The 15,246-nt window shown below is 41.6% G+C and overlaps 4 non-coding genes across 4 annotated transcripts; all 4 read right to left on the bottom strand.

The window, feature by feature from the left end:
- Positions 1-1,004: 1,004 nt before the first annotated feature.
- Positions 1,005-1,076, bottom strand: trnap-agg (transfer RNA proline (anticodon AGG)). Its single transcript has one exon. It is a non-coding gene; the product is annotated as a tRNA-Pro (tRNA).
- Positions 1,077-1,465: 389 nt separating this feature from the next.
- Positions 1,466-1,537, bottom strand: trnap-cgg (transfer RNA proline (anticodon CGG)). Its single transcript has one exon. It is a non-coding gene; the product is annotated as a tRNA-Pro (tRNA).
- Positions 1,538-2,602: 1,065 nt separating this feature from the next.
- On the bottom strand, positions 2,603-2,676 carry trnai-aau (transfer RNA isoleucine (anticodon AAU)). Its single transcript has one exon. It is a non-coding gene; the product is annotated as a tRNA-Ile (tRNA).
- A 575-nt stretch (positions 2,677-3,251) lies between these two features.
- trnai-aau (transfer RNA isoleucine (anticodon AAU)) lies at positions 3,252-3,325 on the bottom strand. Its single transcript has one exon. It is a non-coding gene; the product is annotated as a tRNA-Ile (tRNA).
- Positions 3,326-15,246: the final 11,921 nt, after the last annotated feature.

The raw sequence follows: 15,246 nt of genomic DNA, 5'->3' as shown, positions 1-15,246 counted from the left end.
GACATCTAAGAAGGCATATAATGGTTGCATTTTCCAAGTATTGATTTTAGATTGAGAAAAAGTTCTGATTAATCATCTGACACCAAATTGGACACCATGCATCCCTAGCTACATTTTAGTCTCATAGCTCCAGGCACCTCAGGGTACCTACTGAAGCCCAGTGCCCAGTATGGTGCACCTTTCCTGGCTAGGAGGGAGGAGTACAAATAGCGTGGTTGTTTTCCAGGGTTCTGGACACAACAAAGCGAAGGTAGCACAATCTGATAGCTAGCAGAAATTGACAGAATACCGGACTTCCAGGGTGTTCAACCTGGCAGCCCACACCAAACAATGTGCATCTTTGTTGGCTTAGACAAAGACTGAGGCCATCAAGGAACCCCTCACCTAGAGGAACTGGCTGGCAGGCAGATCGCCAGACCGGGGCCATCAGGGATATATGGAGATACAAATGGTACATCAGGGAGACCACCTAAACCCAGAAATAGACCTTCAATGCGGATACAGAGCCTTGTGATTATTACGCTATCTCTTCGTTGTGTTGACATTTGTGCATTTGTCAGAAGCTTTCATCCAAGGCAACACGCATTCAATGTACACATTTTTGTCAGCACATGTTTTCCGGCAACCCGCAACCTTTTGCAAAGCTGTACAAATCGAGACACAGGAACACAGTTAACTTCGATTAAGGTCAAAAATGCATACTTTCCACTCAAGTAGACATCTGAAAATCAATTTGAAAAATACCTTTGGACAAACAGAAATTTCAATCTTGTCTTGCCTGGCCAAAGAGAAATAAAAACACATTGAAAGAAATTCTAACTGAGGTTGTCATATGTTATGCATGAAAAAGTTTAGGTGTGTGATTTGTTCTGTTGCATTTTCCTTGAAATTATTTGAAACGTGGCACCCTGTAGGTCTTTTGTCACTGTTAAGAGATATGAGGGCTACCCTTGCCGTTTGTCATGGACATTTCTGTCCTGCCTTTAAGCAACGAGTCTAAAGACGGGCTCGTCCGGGATTTGAACCCGGGACCTCTCGCACCCTAAGCGAGAATCATACCCCTAGACCAACGAGCCAAGCCGCCGAGCTGGCCCAGCTGAACCTCCGGGATACGTATTTTCACCACTACGCAGCCGGCTTCCACAAGCCAAAGCGGTCACCTGTCTTCTTTAAGGGGAATTAGCTCAGCATGCGAGAGGTAGCGTGATCGATGCCCGCATTCTTCACGTGAGTGTGATTTGTTGCTCATTTTTTTGACGCGACTCACCGGGCCATCACAGTATGCGTGCACTCCCTGTGGTAGCGTTTGCGGCTCACACTTGCAGAAAAGGGAATAAGCGTACATCAACGTTCGTACTCCTGTCGTAATTCGATAGGTTTAAATGCACTTCCATGATTGCTTGTAGACATCCCTATTCTGTACAGGTCACTACTTGAGCCTGGCTGCGTAAGAACATTGAAAGTCGGGCTCGTCCGGGATTTGAACCCGGGACCTCTCGCACCCGAAGCGAGAATCATACCCCTAGACCAACGAGCCAAGCGCCGCCACCGGCATTCCACCTTCCATTACGTTGCCACCAGCATCCACATGCAAAGAGGTCGTCAGTTGGACATGAGGGGAATTGGCTTGAATGGTAGAGCGCTCGCTTGATGTGAAAGACTCGGCCATCGCAGTACATGTGGGTTCCCTATAGGAGCTTTTGAGGCCCACCAGCTACAGAAAAGTTCTTCTCATTGGGTCCTGCTCATACATTTGGCCAGAAAAAGCCAGCAGTTCCTCAGTTTGGCAACTGAGCACACACACGAAATGCTTCCATACGTATATTCATTCACAAGCAGCTGGAGGTTTAAATTCCAAAGGTGTTTAGTTGCAATTTAGTATGGGAAACATTTTCTTTTAACGTCCATTTGTCTTCCCGTCATTTCTGGTAAGTTTAATATTACATTTTACTTTAAGATTGTAAACATGACGTGTGTGTTTCCTTTGGCCTGTACACATGAGCCGTGTATTTCACGTGGCCTGTTCTTTGGCCTAAACATAGATTTTTCGTTCATTTTAAGGTTTAATACATGCTTAATTTGTTTTGTTTAATGGTACTTGTATTTGCTGAAATTTGACCCCTTGTATACTGTAGGCCCAATGCGACTGTCAAAAGAATGAAGTGCTAATGTGGCTTAAATTACAACATATTTAGTTTACAGTGTGTGCGCACTGGTTGAAAAATGGTGGGGGGGAACAAACATTGGCCCCACAGACACGGTTTTGCTTGGAAAGCCCAAAGTCCGACAGGTCCCACCGAGACTTGAAAGTCGGGTCGCTGGATTCAGAGTCCAGAGTGCTACCCATTACACCATGGAACCCTGTTGTGGTTGGACGCCTGGCCCACTGGGTCACGGAGAAAAGATCACACTGCTTGGGCCATATAGGAAAACCATCTCTCAGAAAGGGGCTTGCAATGCCGAAAACCGGGATCGAACCAGGGACCTTTAGATCTTCAGTCTAACGCTCTCCCAACTGAGCAATTTCAGCCAGACACCCCTGTCCTGCAAGAATTTCCATGAAAGTTTACAACAAGCAGCAGAAGTGGCAGAGAAAACCGCATGGCCCGTACGGGGATCGAACCCGCGACCTTGGCGTTATTAGCACCACGCTCTAACCAACTAAGCTAACCGGCCACGTGGGTGCAGGCTGTTCGGCCAAGGTTTGTGCCAGTGCTGTTGCGTCAAGTGGCAAATCTGAAAACGGGCTGGTCCGGGATTTGAATCTCACGCGCCCATAGCGAAAATAGTACCCCTAGGCCAACGAGTCGAGTGTCGCAGTTGTCTTTGGCATGGGGAATTAGCTCAAATGGTAGAGCGCTCGCTTAGCATGCGAGAAGTAGCGGGATCGATGCCCGCATTCTCCACGTAAGCATGACTTTGGGTTGTTTGTTTTACTGATCTAACATACCGGGCTGTCTCAGTGTGCTTGCTCAGAGTCCAGAGTGCTACCCATTACACCATGGAGCCCTGTTGTGGTTGGACGCCTGGCCCACTGGGTCACGGAGAAAAGGGCACACTGCTTGGGCCATATAGGATAAACATCTCTCAGAAAGGGGCCTGCAATGCAGGAACCCGGGATCGAACCAGGGACCTTTAGATCTTCAGTCTAACGCTCTGCCAACTGATCTATTTCGGCCAGACACCCCTGTCCTGCGAGAATTTCCGTGAAAGTTCACAACAAGCAGCAGAAAGCGGCAGAGAAAACCGCATGGCCCGTACGGGGATCGAACCTGCGACCTTGGCGTTATTAGCACCACGCTCTAACCAACTGAGCTAACCGGCCACGTGGGCGCAGGCTGTTCGGCCAAGGTTTGTGCCAGTGCTGTTGCGTCAAGTGGCAAATCTGAAAACGGGCTGGTCCGGGATTTGAATCTCACGCGCCCATAGCGAAAATAGTACCCCTAGGCCAACGAGTCGAGTGTCGCAGTCGTCTTTGGCAAGGGGAATTAGCTCAAATGGTAGAGCGCTCGCTTAGCATGCGAGAAGTAGCGGGATCGATGCCCGCATTCTCCACGTAAGCATGACTTTGGGTTGTTTGTTTTACTGATCTAACAGACTGGGCCGTCTCAGTGTGCTTGCGCTCCCCATGGGAGCGGCTAAGACTCGCTCAAGCAGCAAAGGGCCTGTTTGGTCCAGCTCGCAAATTTTGCAGCAAAAAGCCAACTTCTAGTGTCGGTTTTCAGCATGGCAACTGAAATACACAGGACAGTCTCCTACCTATCTTAGCAAGCTTATAAATGAGAATCATAATAACCCTTGTTTCCTCTTCAGCACCGTTGCAAAACTGACTAGAAATAAAGAACAAACAGAAACCAATAGTAAACTTCAACACAATAGTAACGACTTCATGAACTTCTTTTCTAACAAAATTACGGCTATAAGGGACAACATCGTAGCTACCCAGGCAGCCACCACTCTACCCGTTAGTTCACTTAACACTAGACTACCATACGAACATCTTGATTCATTTAAACCTACTACAATAGATGAGCTCTCTAGACTAGTTACATCATCGAAATCATCATCCTGTATATTAGACCCCGTTCCCACAAAACTGCTTAAAGAGGTATTCCCTGTAGTGTCAACCCCGGTTCTAAATATCTTTAACTCATCGCTAGAATTAGGATACGTTCCAACAGCTTTCAAACTAGCAGTTATTAAACCGCTGATTAAAAAACCGCAGCTTGACCAGGGAGAGCTTAATAACTTTAGACCAATCTCAAATCTCCCTTTTCTTTCGAAAATATTAGAAAAGGTAGTGGCAAGCCAGTTACGCACATTCTTGACAAATAATAGTACATATGAAAAGTTCCAATCAGGATTCAGGCCCCACCATAGCACAGAGACAGCATTGCTTAGAGTTACAAATGACCTCCTATTAACATCCGATCGTGGTGAAATCTCAATTCTTATATTATTAGACCTTAGTGCAGCCTTTGACACAATAGATCATACAATCTTACTCAATAGACTAGAAAACTATGTTGGTATCAGTGGTCAGGCGCTAGCCTGGTTTAGGTCGTATCTAACCAATCGCTATCACTTTGTTTATGTAAACGAGGAAGAGTCCTATCACTCCCTAATTAAATACGGTGTACCGCAGGGTTCGGTTTTAGGTCCTATCCTGTTCTCGTTATACATGTTACCTCTAGGAGACATTATCAGGAAACATAACATAAGTTTTCACTGCTATGCGGATGATACCCAGCTTTACATCTCCTCACATCCCAGCGAAACACACACGTTTTCTAAGCTAACAGACTGCCTTAGCGATGTTAGTGACTGGATGGCACATAACTTTCTTAAGCTGAACTCCAATAAGACAGAGATACTTATTATTGAACCGAATCGCTACAAACATAATATGTCAGATTACAAGTTGCACATAGATGGCTGCACTGTGGTGCCATCTTTCACGGTTAGGAACTTAGGTGTGATGTTCGACAGCAACTTATCCTTCGATAGTCATATCGCCAACGTCTGCCGCACAGCATTCTTCGATCTTAGAAATATCTCGAAAATACGCCATGTACTGTCTACATCTGACGAAGAGAAGCTTATCCATGCTTTTATGACCTCTAGAATAGACTATTGTAACTCGCTACTCGGGGGATGCCATGCAAATCAAGTAAACAAGCTTCAGCTAGTTCAAAACGCTTCCGCAAGGGTACTTACTCGATCTAAAAAGTATGACCACATAAGCCCAATTCTGGCATCTTTACACTGGCTACCAGTTAAATATTGCATACAATTTAAAATATCACTAATCACCTACAAAGCTTTAAATGGCCTAGCACCCTCATATCTTAGAGAATTACTATCAGAATACAATCCATCACGCACACTACGGTCGCAAAATTCTGGTCTCTTGATTATCCCTAGACTATCAAAAGTGTCTAAAAGTGGAAGGTCATTTTCCTACTTAGCCCCTAAGCTCTGGAATGATTTACCAACCGATGTCCGAGAATCAGACACAGTCGATAATTTTAAATCTAGACTTAAAACTTTTCTCTTCAACAAAGCATTCGCATAATTTGTCTAGTAAAAGTACTTAACTCGAAATAGTTATCTGTACGGAACAAAGCACTCGCGGTCATAACACAGACCAACCAAATAAATAAATAAAAACCTTATCTTAACCTATAGTCGGATTGCGATTTTGGAACTTTCGTGTTCTTGTGAATAGTATGCCATACAAACCCGTTTGCCACTGAACCTGCATTAACGACGACAGTGGGGCTTCCAGCCTTAGTCAGACGGGTTGGCACGTATGGTTGGGTTGTGATTTTGGCGCTTTCTTTGTATTGCAAATAGTATGCCATACAGACCCGTTTGCCACTGAACCTGCATTAACGACGACAGTGGGGCTTTTGGCCTTAGTCAAACGGGTTGGCACGTATGGTTGGGTTGTGATTTTGGCGCTTTCTTTCTATTGCGAATAGTATGCCATACAGACCCGTTTGCCACTGAACCTGCATTAACGACGACAGTGGGGCTTCCGGCCTTAGTCAAACGGGTTGGCACGTATGGTCGGGTTGCGATTTTGGCGCTTTCTTGTGTCTTGTGAATAGTATGCCATACAGACCCGTTTGCCACTGAACCTGCATTAACGACGACAGTGGGGTTACAGGCCTTAGTCAAACGGGTCGACAGGTTTCATTTTCTCTTAAAAATCGGAAGGTGACCCTTAGTTACCATATATACCGTCGCAGTGGGCCCCCAATTTGCAAAATCCTCAACTGTGGATAAAACAATTATGCCTCAATAGTTAGTCTGTCTGAAACTAAGCTGATTAAACCACATCACTGTGTGACACTTGCATTACATGTGAACGGCCCCTACGCTAATATGATTTTGTTTTCTCTCCCTGTCTCGTCCCTGGGTCCCATTGACCCTGAGGACAATGGGACAAACAGACCCAGTTCCGGTAGATGTGAAAGTCGGCACACCTCTGATCTACTGGTCGTCCTTCAATGTAATGCCCAGCTGATGCCTGACCAACGACCACCGGCAGGACCCGCTTAATATCCGCTTAATCTCTGCTTAATCTCCGCTTAATCTCCGCTTAAGCTCCTTATCCGTTTATATGTGTGTATATACATGTATATCTCCCAAGGGTTTTTCCCTCCTAGGACTTTTATTTTTATTTCCTCGGCTAAACAACCCGGGGTTTTTGTTTTTTTTCTCCTAGGGGGTTTTTTACCCCGGGGAGGTAGCCTGCTTTGGCTTAACTTAGCTTCTTCTTCTAGACGTTACATTAGTAATATGCTCGCTCATAATGTTGCGTCATAGCCGCAGCAAATTTGACTGCTTATGCTATTGTGTATTATGTTATGCTTTCTGTCGTTTTTCTGTGCTTTTACTGCTTCTATTAATGTAAAGCTGATTTGAAACAATTGAGTATTGTGAAAAGCGCTATATAAATAAAATTGAATTGAATTGAATTGAATATGCAAATTTTGTCACGAGGCAACAGGGAGCACAAACTTTTCCTCCGGAGAGCATTCAGTCGCCATTCAAATTGGAATGATTTGTCCACAGGTTATGGTAAGTTCTTACTGCATTTCATTTTGAGATTGTTCACATGAGCTATGTTTTTCACTTTCCTTTCATTTAATTTCTTGAAATGTGTTTTCTCATTGTGGGAAAGTGTCAAAATGAGTACTTGTCAAAAGTAGTATATGCTAAATGCTTGAAATTTACAACACACCTTGGCGTAAATGTTGATGTATTTTCTTAAATTTGCGTTCCTAACTAGCGGTCACCACAGTGGGCAGTTACTCAAAAAGCCATGTCTTTGATTTGCATGATGGCAAAGTTGCACATCAATCGTTGCAGGGGACATTAGTGAAGAAATGCCAATGACACTAGTGAAGACGTGTCAGAAATGCCAAGTGGCTCTGGAATATCAATCACCATTCACTCTATCCTAGAAGACTCTTGCAAATTAAAGAATGTTGACACATCAAGTGACATCTAAGAAGGCATATAATGGTTGCATTTTCCAAGTATTGATTTTAGATTGAGAAAAAGTTCTGATTAATCATCTGACACCAAATTGGACACCATGCATCCCTAGCTACATTTTAGTCTCATAGCTCCAGGCACCTCAGGGTACCTACTGAAGCCCAGTGCCCAGTATGGTGCACCTTTCCTGGCTAGGATGGAGGAGTACAAATAGCGTGGTTGTTTTCCAGGGTTCTGGACACAACAAAGCGAAGGTAGCACAATCTGATAGCTAGCAGAAATTGACAGAATACCAGACTTCCAGGGTGTTCAACCTGGCAGCCTACACCAAACAATGTGCATCTTTGTTGGCTTAGACAAAGACTGAGGCCATCAAGGAACCCCTCACCTAGAGGAACTGGCTGGCAGGCAGATCGCCAGACCGGGGCCATCAGGGATATATGGAGATACAAATGGTACATCAGGGAGACCACCTAAACCCAGAAATAGGCCTTCAATGCGAGCCTTGTGATTATTACGCTATCTCTTCGTTGTGTTGACATTTGTGCATTTGTCAGAAGCTTTCATCCAAGGCAACATGCATTCAATGTACACATTTTTGTCAGCACATGTTTTCCGGCAACCCGCAACCTTTTGCAAAGCTGTACAAATCGAGACACAGGAACACAGTTAACTTCTATTAAGGTCAAAAATGCATACTTTCCACTCAAGTAGACATCTGAAAATCAATTTGAAAAATACCTTTGGACAAACAGAAATTTCAATCTTGTCTTGCCTGGCCAAAGAGAAATAAAAACACATTGAAAGAAATTCTAACTGAGGTTGTCATATGTTAGGCATGAAAAATTTTAGGTGTGTGATTTGTTCTGTTGCATTTTCCTTGAAATTATTTGAAACGTGGCACCCTGTAGGTCTTTTGTCACAGTTAAGAGATATGAGGTCTACCCTTGCTGTTTGTCATGGACATTTCTGTCCTGCCTTTAAGCAACGAGTCTAAAGACGGCCTCGTCTGGGATTTGAACCCGGGACCTCTCGCACTAGAAGCGAGAATCATACCCCTAGACCAACGAGCCAAGCGCCTTAACCTGCATTCCACCTTCCACTACGTTTTCGCCAGCATCCACATGCAAAGAGGTAGTCAGATGGACATGAGGGGCATTGGCTTGAATGGAAGAGCGCTCGCTTGATGTGAAAGACTCGGCCATCGCAGTACATGTGGGTTCCCTATAGGAGCTTTTGAGGCCCACCAGTTACAGAAAAGTTCTTCTCATTGGGTCCTGCTCATACATTTGGCCAGAAAAAGCCAGCAGTTCCTCAGTTTGGCAACTGAGCACACACATGAAATGCTTCCATACGTATATTCATTCACAAACAGCTGGAGGTTTAAATTCCAAGGGTGTTTAGTTGCAATTTAGTATGGGAAACATTTTCTTTTAACGTCCATTTGTCTTCCCGTCATTTCTGGTAAGTTTATTATTACATTTTACTAATACTTAATACTTAATTAATACTTAATTTGTTTTGTTGAATGGTACTTGTAGTTGCTGAAATTTGACCCCTTGTATACTGTAGGCCCAATGCGACTGTCAAAAGAATGAAGTGCTAATGGCGTAAATGTTAATGTATTTTCTTAAATTTGCGTTCCTAACTAGCGGTCACCACAGTGGGCGGTTACTCAAAAAGCCATGTCTTTGATTTGCATGATGGCAAAGTTGCACATCAATCGCTGCAGGAGACCTTAGTGAAGAAATGCCAATGACACTAGTGAAGAAGTGTCAGAAATGCCAAGTGGCTCTGGAATATCACTCACCATTCACTCTATCCTAGAAGACTCTTGCAAATTAAAGCATGTTGACACATCAAGTGACATCTAAGAAGCCATATAATGGTTGCATTTTCCAAGTATTGATTTTAGATTGAGAAAAAGTTCTGATTAATCATCTGACACCAAATTGGACACCATGCATCCCTAGCTAAATTTTAGTCTCATAGCTCCAGGCACCTCAGGGTACCTACTGAAGCCCAGTGGCCAGTATGGTGCACCTTTCCTGGCTAGGAGGGAGTAATACAAATAGCGTTGTTGTTTTCCAGGGTTTCGAAGGTAGCACAATCTGATAGCTAGCAGAAATTGACAGAATACCGGACTTCCAGGGTGTTCAACCTGGCGGCCTACACCAAACAATGTGCATCTTTGTTGGCTTAGACAAAGACCGAGGCCATCAAGGAACCCCTCACCTAGAGGAACATCAGGGAGACCACCTAAACCCAGAAATAGGCCTTCAATGCGGATACAGAGCCTTGTGATTATTACGCTAGCTCTTCATTGTGTTGACATTTGTGCATTTGTCAGAAGCTTTCATCCAAGGCAACATGAAATTTTTTTTTTTATTAAAACCTTTAAAACCCGTTTTCATTTAGTCAAAGAAGTAAAAAAGCAGGCTTTTAATTGCTTTAAATGGCTATCCAATATCATAAAAAAAACGACAAGTTTGTAAGAAAAGGTTTGTACTGTAAAAAAAACTTAATTTGTTACAAACAGGAGATAAAGTATTTACAAACGGCTCTCAAACAGAATCATACCCCAGACTAACAAGCCGAGCGCTGCAATTGACCTTCCAACTTCCACTAAGTTGCCGCCAGCATCCCCATGCAAAGAGGTAGTCAGTTGGACATGAGGGGAATTGGCTTGAATGGTAGAGTGCTCGCTTGATATGAATATGGATGTAATATGGAAAAAATATAAATAAAGAATAAGTGACCGGTAGTTTATATCCTACTAAAATGCTGAAATCCAGTGGCTAGCTAATCTGCACTGACAATTAAGCTTAAATATTAGATAGATGATGAATGTGTTGTGAAGTGATGGATAGCCTATTACCTTTTAATAAGCATGGCCTGCAGGTTGTGCTTGTGTGTTAAAAAACATTTTAACTGAACTCTGGCCTGTTGTGAGACATTACATTATTATTATGTTAAATTCAACAGAGGAGACAGGAGAGAGAAGTCAGACAGTCGAGGAGGAGAAAGAGTTAGAAGGAAATAACAGATGGAGGACCCTCCCAAGACAGTCAGGTTTTGCAGCCAATGACCCTGCATTTAAAAATGCAGAAGTGAAGCCACTACTTTGATGAAGAGAGGCAGAGCATCTTTCTTTCAGAAGCAAAATTATTTCTCAAGTTTCATTTTTTTGGGGGGGGTGTCCTCGGTATTTGAAAAGTCCTGGCTACGGCCTTGGTACACACGCTTTATGAATGAGGCCCTGTTATCTCAACGTGGGGATTTATCACCCACACCCAGCAGGGTGGCTCTTTGGGTCTGGCCCGTGAGAGGACAAACTTAAACACGCTTGGACTCCACCCGTGTTTGGTTGCTACCATTCAAATTGCCAGGGCTGTTTCAACACAGTCTTTATATGGTTGTAAGTGGCAAGTGTTTGAAGGGTGGTGTGATGGGCACGGCCTCACATCATATCAGTGCTCAGTTCCTGATATTTTGTGGTTCTTACAAAACCTTATGGATAAAGGAAGGTCTTTCTCCACAATTATGGTTTACCTGGCGGCTATTTCTGCTTATCATGTAGGCTTTGAGGGCTCTACTGTTGTGCAGCATCCTTTAATCTGCATTTTTTTTTTAAGAGTGCCCGTCGCTCCTTGCTAGTCATCAGGAAAACTGTCCCTGAATGGGACCTCTCCATGGTGCTGGAGGCCCTGTCTCGATATCCCTTTAAGCCCCTGGGTGGTATTTCCCTGTAGCTGCTGTCTTTTAAAGGGCGTGTTGCAGGTTAATCACCACTGTCGATTAAAGGGTACATAAATCACTCAAGATATGTATATCATTTTAAAGTGTCTCAAAACTGGTCTAAAAGACTATTTACATTTTTGGTATTAACGTTTTTTACGCAATTCGGCGATGACGTCACATTGTCATGCTGAGAAGTAAGAGATAAATTGTCCTGCTATATACAATTAATGGACGAGGTGCAGCCATACGCAGGGTAGTTCTGCTTCGAGTTTTTTAAGTGTGCTCAACTTTACGCAGCGCCTCAAGAACTGACAAGCAGATGAATCATCAGAGTACCGGGAAAAATCTTGTGGAGGAGGCTGATTTCAAATTGCTCTCACAAATTCCTGCAGCGCCTTGCCTCATGAAGTCGTACACACCCATAAATGCATCCTACCAGGCAATCAGAAAGAAATTAGAAGTTGTTTCTGGTTAAATGATATTATTCCACTGCAAGCACGTTCGTTACTAACATAGATTTAATGGAGTGGAAGTTGGATGAGCAAGATCCCATGAATGCTGTAGATATCACCCATTTTTTAAGCATTTTATGATTTCTGGACGAAATCATTGCCTTTGATCAAAGAAAATGAGAGGTAATATTGGGGAATAAAGCCAAATTCATGCTAAATTATTATTGATTCTGTCAAAAACTCCAACAGCTTTGCAACCAGAAGCTTGATCTTACCTGAAACTAAGAAGAGTACTAGAGACTTCCTAAAATTAATGTAATAGAGATGCATTTCATTATTATTGCCCTTTCATCATTAAATGTTCTGCAATACAGTACGTGTACAGTAAGCTCAAGTTAAAAGAGTACAATTCCATAATCTACTTAAAGTGCTCTATTTTCACGTACTAATTCTGTACTTAATAGCCTCGATTTTTTTTTTGTTCTTTAGTACATAAATATGAAATATGCTAAAATGTAATTTATGTATTTAGGTACCACTTGTAATATATTTGAAACCCATCTTTGTATGAAAGATGAGTACAAGTTTACTTCAACTGGTATACATTTTTGTAATGCGGGGTAGTATGTTTAATGCATTTCAGTTCATATTCATGACATCTCAAAATAACACAGATTAGGACACCTATGTTTTTAAGATTATCTAAGTTTTGGTATATTATGTAGTGTGTGAAAATAGGGAACTTTAAAGGGATAGTTCACCCAAAAATAAAAATTCTGTCATCATTTTCTCACTCTCATGTTGTGACAAACCTGTATACATTTCTTTGTTCTGAAGAACACAAAGGAAGATATTTTGAGGAATGTTTGTAACCAAACCTTTAATGAGCCCTATTCATTTCCATAGTAGGAAAAAGAATACCATGGAAGTCAATGGGACTCATTAATGATTTGTTTACAAAACTGTTAGCAAAAACTTGAGAATTGGGTGGGGCCAAGGGGTTGCTGTCGCAAATACCCCCTACCCTGACCGATGTAATCTCACTCCAAACTTTTGGTAAAACTTGAGAGCCCTGGTATTAGAACTATGGCGACTGACTGGGATGAGGAAGTGGTTGCAAGAGTCAACATTTGTGAGTTGGGACCAAAAAATCTACCTGGAAATTTCGTAGACCACCGGCCCTCGGTGGTCAAAAAATAAATAAAGAATAGGGTTGAACGTGCTCATAAACACAAAGTAATAAATGGAATAATGTGTGCATATTTGAATAACTTTAAAGGAATATTCCATTTTTTTAAAAGAAAAATCCAGATAATTTACTCACCACCTTGTCATCCAAAATGTTGATGTCTTTCTTTGTTCAGTCGAGAAGAAATTATGTTTTTTGAGGAAAACATTGCAGGATTTTTCTCATTTTAATGGACTTTAATAGAGCCCAACACTTAATACTTAACTCAACACTTAACAGTTTTTTTCAACAGAGTTTCAAAGGTCTATAAACGATCCCAAACGAGGCATAAGGGTCTTATGTAGCGAAACGATTGTCATTTTTGACAAGAAAAATAAAATATATGCTCTTTTAAACCACAACTTTTCGTCTAGGTCCAGTCCAGCGCGACCTAACGTAAATGCGTAGTGACGTAGGGAGGTCATGTGTTACATATATAAAATGCAAATTTGCGGACCATTGTAAACAATAAACTGACACTAAGACATTAATTAGTATCAGTTGACAGACAACAACGTAGGAACGGTCCTCTTTCAACGCACTTGTAAACACTGGGGCGGAGTTTCGCGTTCGTCCTCTGTGACCTCTTGGCGTCATGGCGTATTGCGTGGGGTCGCGCTGGCGCATCACGACCGGATCTGGATGAGAAGTTGTGGTTTAGAGGTGCATGTTTTTTATTTTTCTTGTCAAAAATGACAATCGTTTCGCTAGATAAGACCCTTATGCTTTCTTTGGGATCGTTTATAGTCCTTTGAAACTCCGTTGAAAAAAACTGTTACGTGTTGAGTTAAGTGTTAAGTATTGGTGTACATTAAAGTCCATTAAAATGAGAAAAATCCTGCAATGTTTTCCTCAAAAAACATAATTTCTTCTCGACTGAACAAAGAAAGACATCAACATTTTGGATGACATGGTGGTGAGTAAATTATCTGGATTTTTCTTTTAAGAAAATGGAATATTCCTGTAAGAATATTTCCTTTAACTCTTTCACTGCCAGCGTTTTTTTTAAAAAGTTGCCAGCCAGCGCCAGATGATAATGATTTTCACAAAAGTTTAATGCCTTCCAGAAAATGTTCTTCTTCAAATATATAAACATACAAGATACTAAATGAAAGAACAGACCCTCTGCTTTCAAACAAAAAACCTGTTTCATCCTACCTTCAGTAGTTCTTTTGTAATCAGCTTTTGAATATGGGTAGGTTTCTGCAAAAACACCACATTTTGAGCAAAAAGCAGAGATAATTCAATTTTGTGACAGACTTTTCATAGAGATCCCATTCAGAGCGATCTTTAAAACAGACACGGACATGCAGCAGCTTGCCATAGGGCAATACTTCCGGTTTTAAAAAGTTGCGGAAGGGCGCCACCTAGTGTATAATAGCGGTATTGCGGAAAGACGGAAATACTCGTCATTGGCGGGGAAGCGTTTTCTCTTGATTGACGAGATATCTCATCAATGGTGGCGAAAGAGTTAAATATAATTTTGGTCATATAAAGTTTTGAGAGATAATAATTTTTTTTCCACTGTTATTGCTTATTTAGACTTGTTAGTGCAGTTAAAAGTGTGTTTGGTGCATTTACCTCAGAGTTTATTTCAGTAATATTGCTGTTTTCCGATAATAATGATACAATTTACATATTAACCCTGCTTCCTTCTCTGTTTATTCATTTCATTATGCTGTTATGTTAAATTATGTAAATTTATTGCCATGACATTCATTGTCGTTATATGAATACTCTTGTCTAATATTCAAATCATATGCGGAATAATGTGTGCATCATTGAATAACTGTATAAGAATGCAGCTTTAAAATTAATTTTTGTTTTAAAGTTTTGAGAAATAATAATGTTGTGAGGATATTTATTGCCATGTGAGACGTTTATTGCCATTGAATACTTACGTATATAACATGGAAATTATATATACAAAGTAGGAAATATATAATGTGGTATAGGCCTACTGCAAAGTTACAATGTTAATTATTATTTATGATATATGTGGAGATAAATAAACATTTGCAAATCTGCTGATTTGATCCATTCATTCATTAAACCTCCTTAATCCACACTTACTAATCTATCAAATATCTGAAATATATTGTTTTGTGAAATAAAAGGATGCTTTGTTATATTGTTTATGTGATCATAACGAATCACACGATCATTTTATACGCAGAAGCAGTGGTCACCAGCTGCAGCGCACTTGGATCCTACCGCATACATACTGCAATAAACAGGCTATGCCATTTGGGGAGGACGGCAGGATCATTGTCCCCCTCACGCCAGCACGCACGAGTATGTTAATTGTTTGTTTAC

Source organism: Misgurnus anguillicaudatus, chromosome 22 (assembly GCF_027580225.2).
Source record: "Misgurnus anguillicaudatus chromosome 22, ASM2758022v2, whole genome shotgun sequence".
Lineage (NCBI taxonomy): Eukaryota > Metazoa > Chordata > Actinopteri > Cypriniformes > Cobitidae > Misgurnus > Misgurnus anguillicaudatus.
This window is presented reverse-complemented; position numbering and strand designations above follow the sequence as displayed.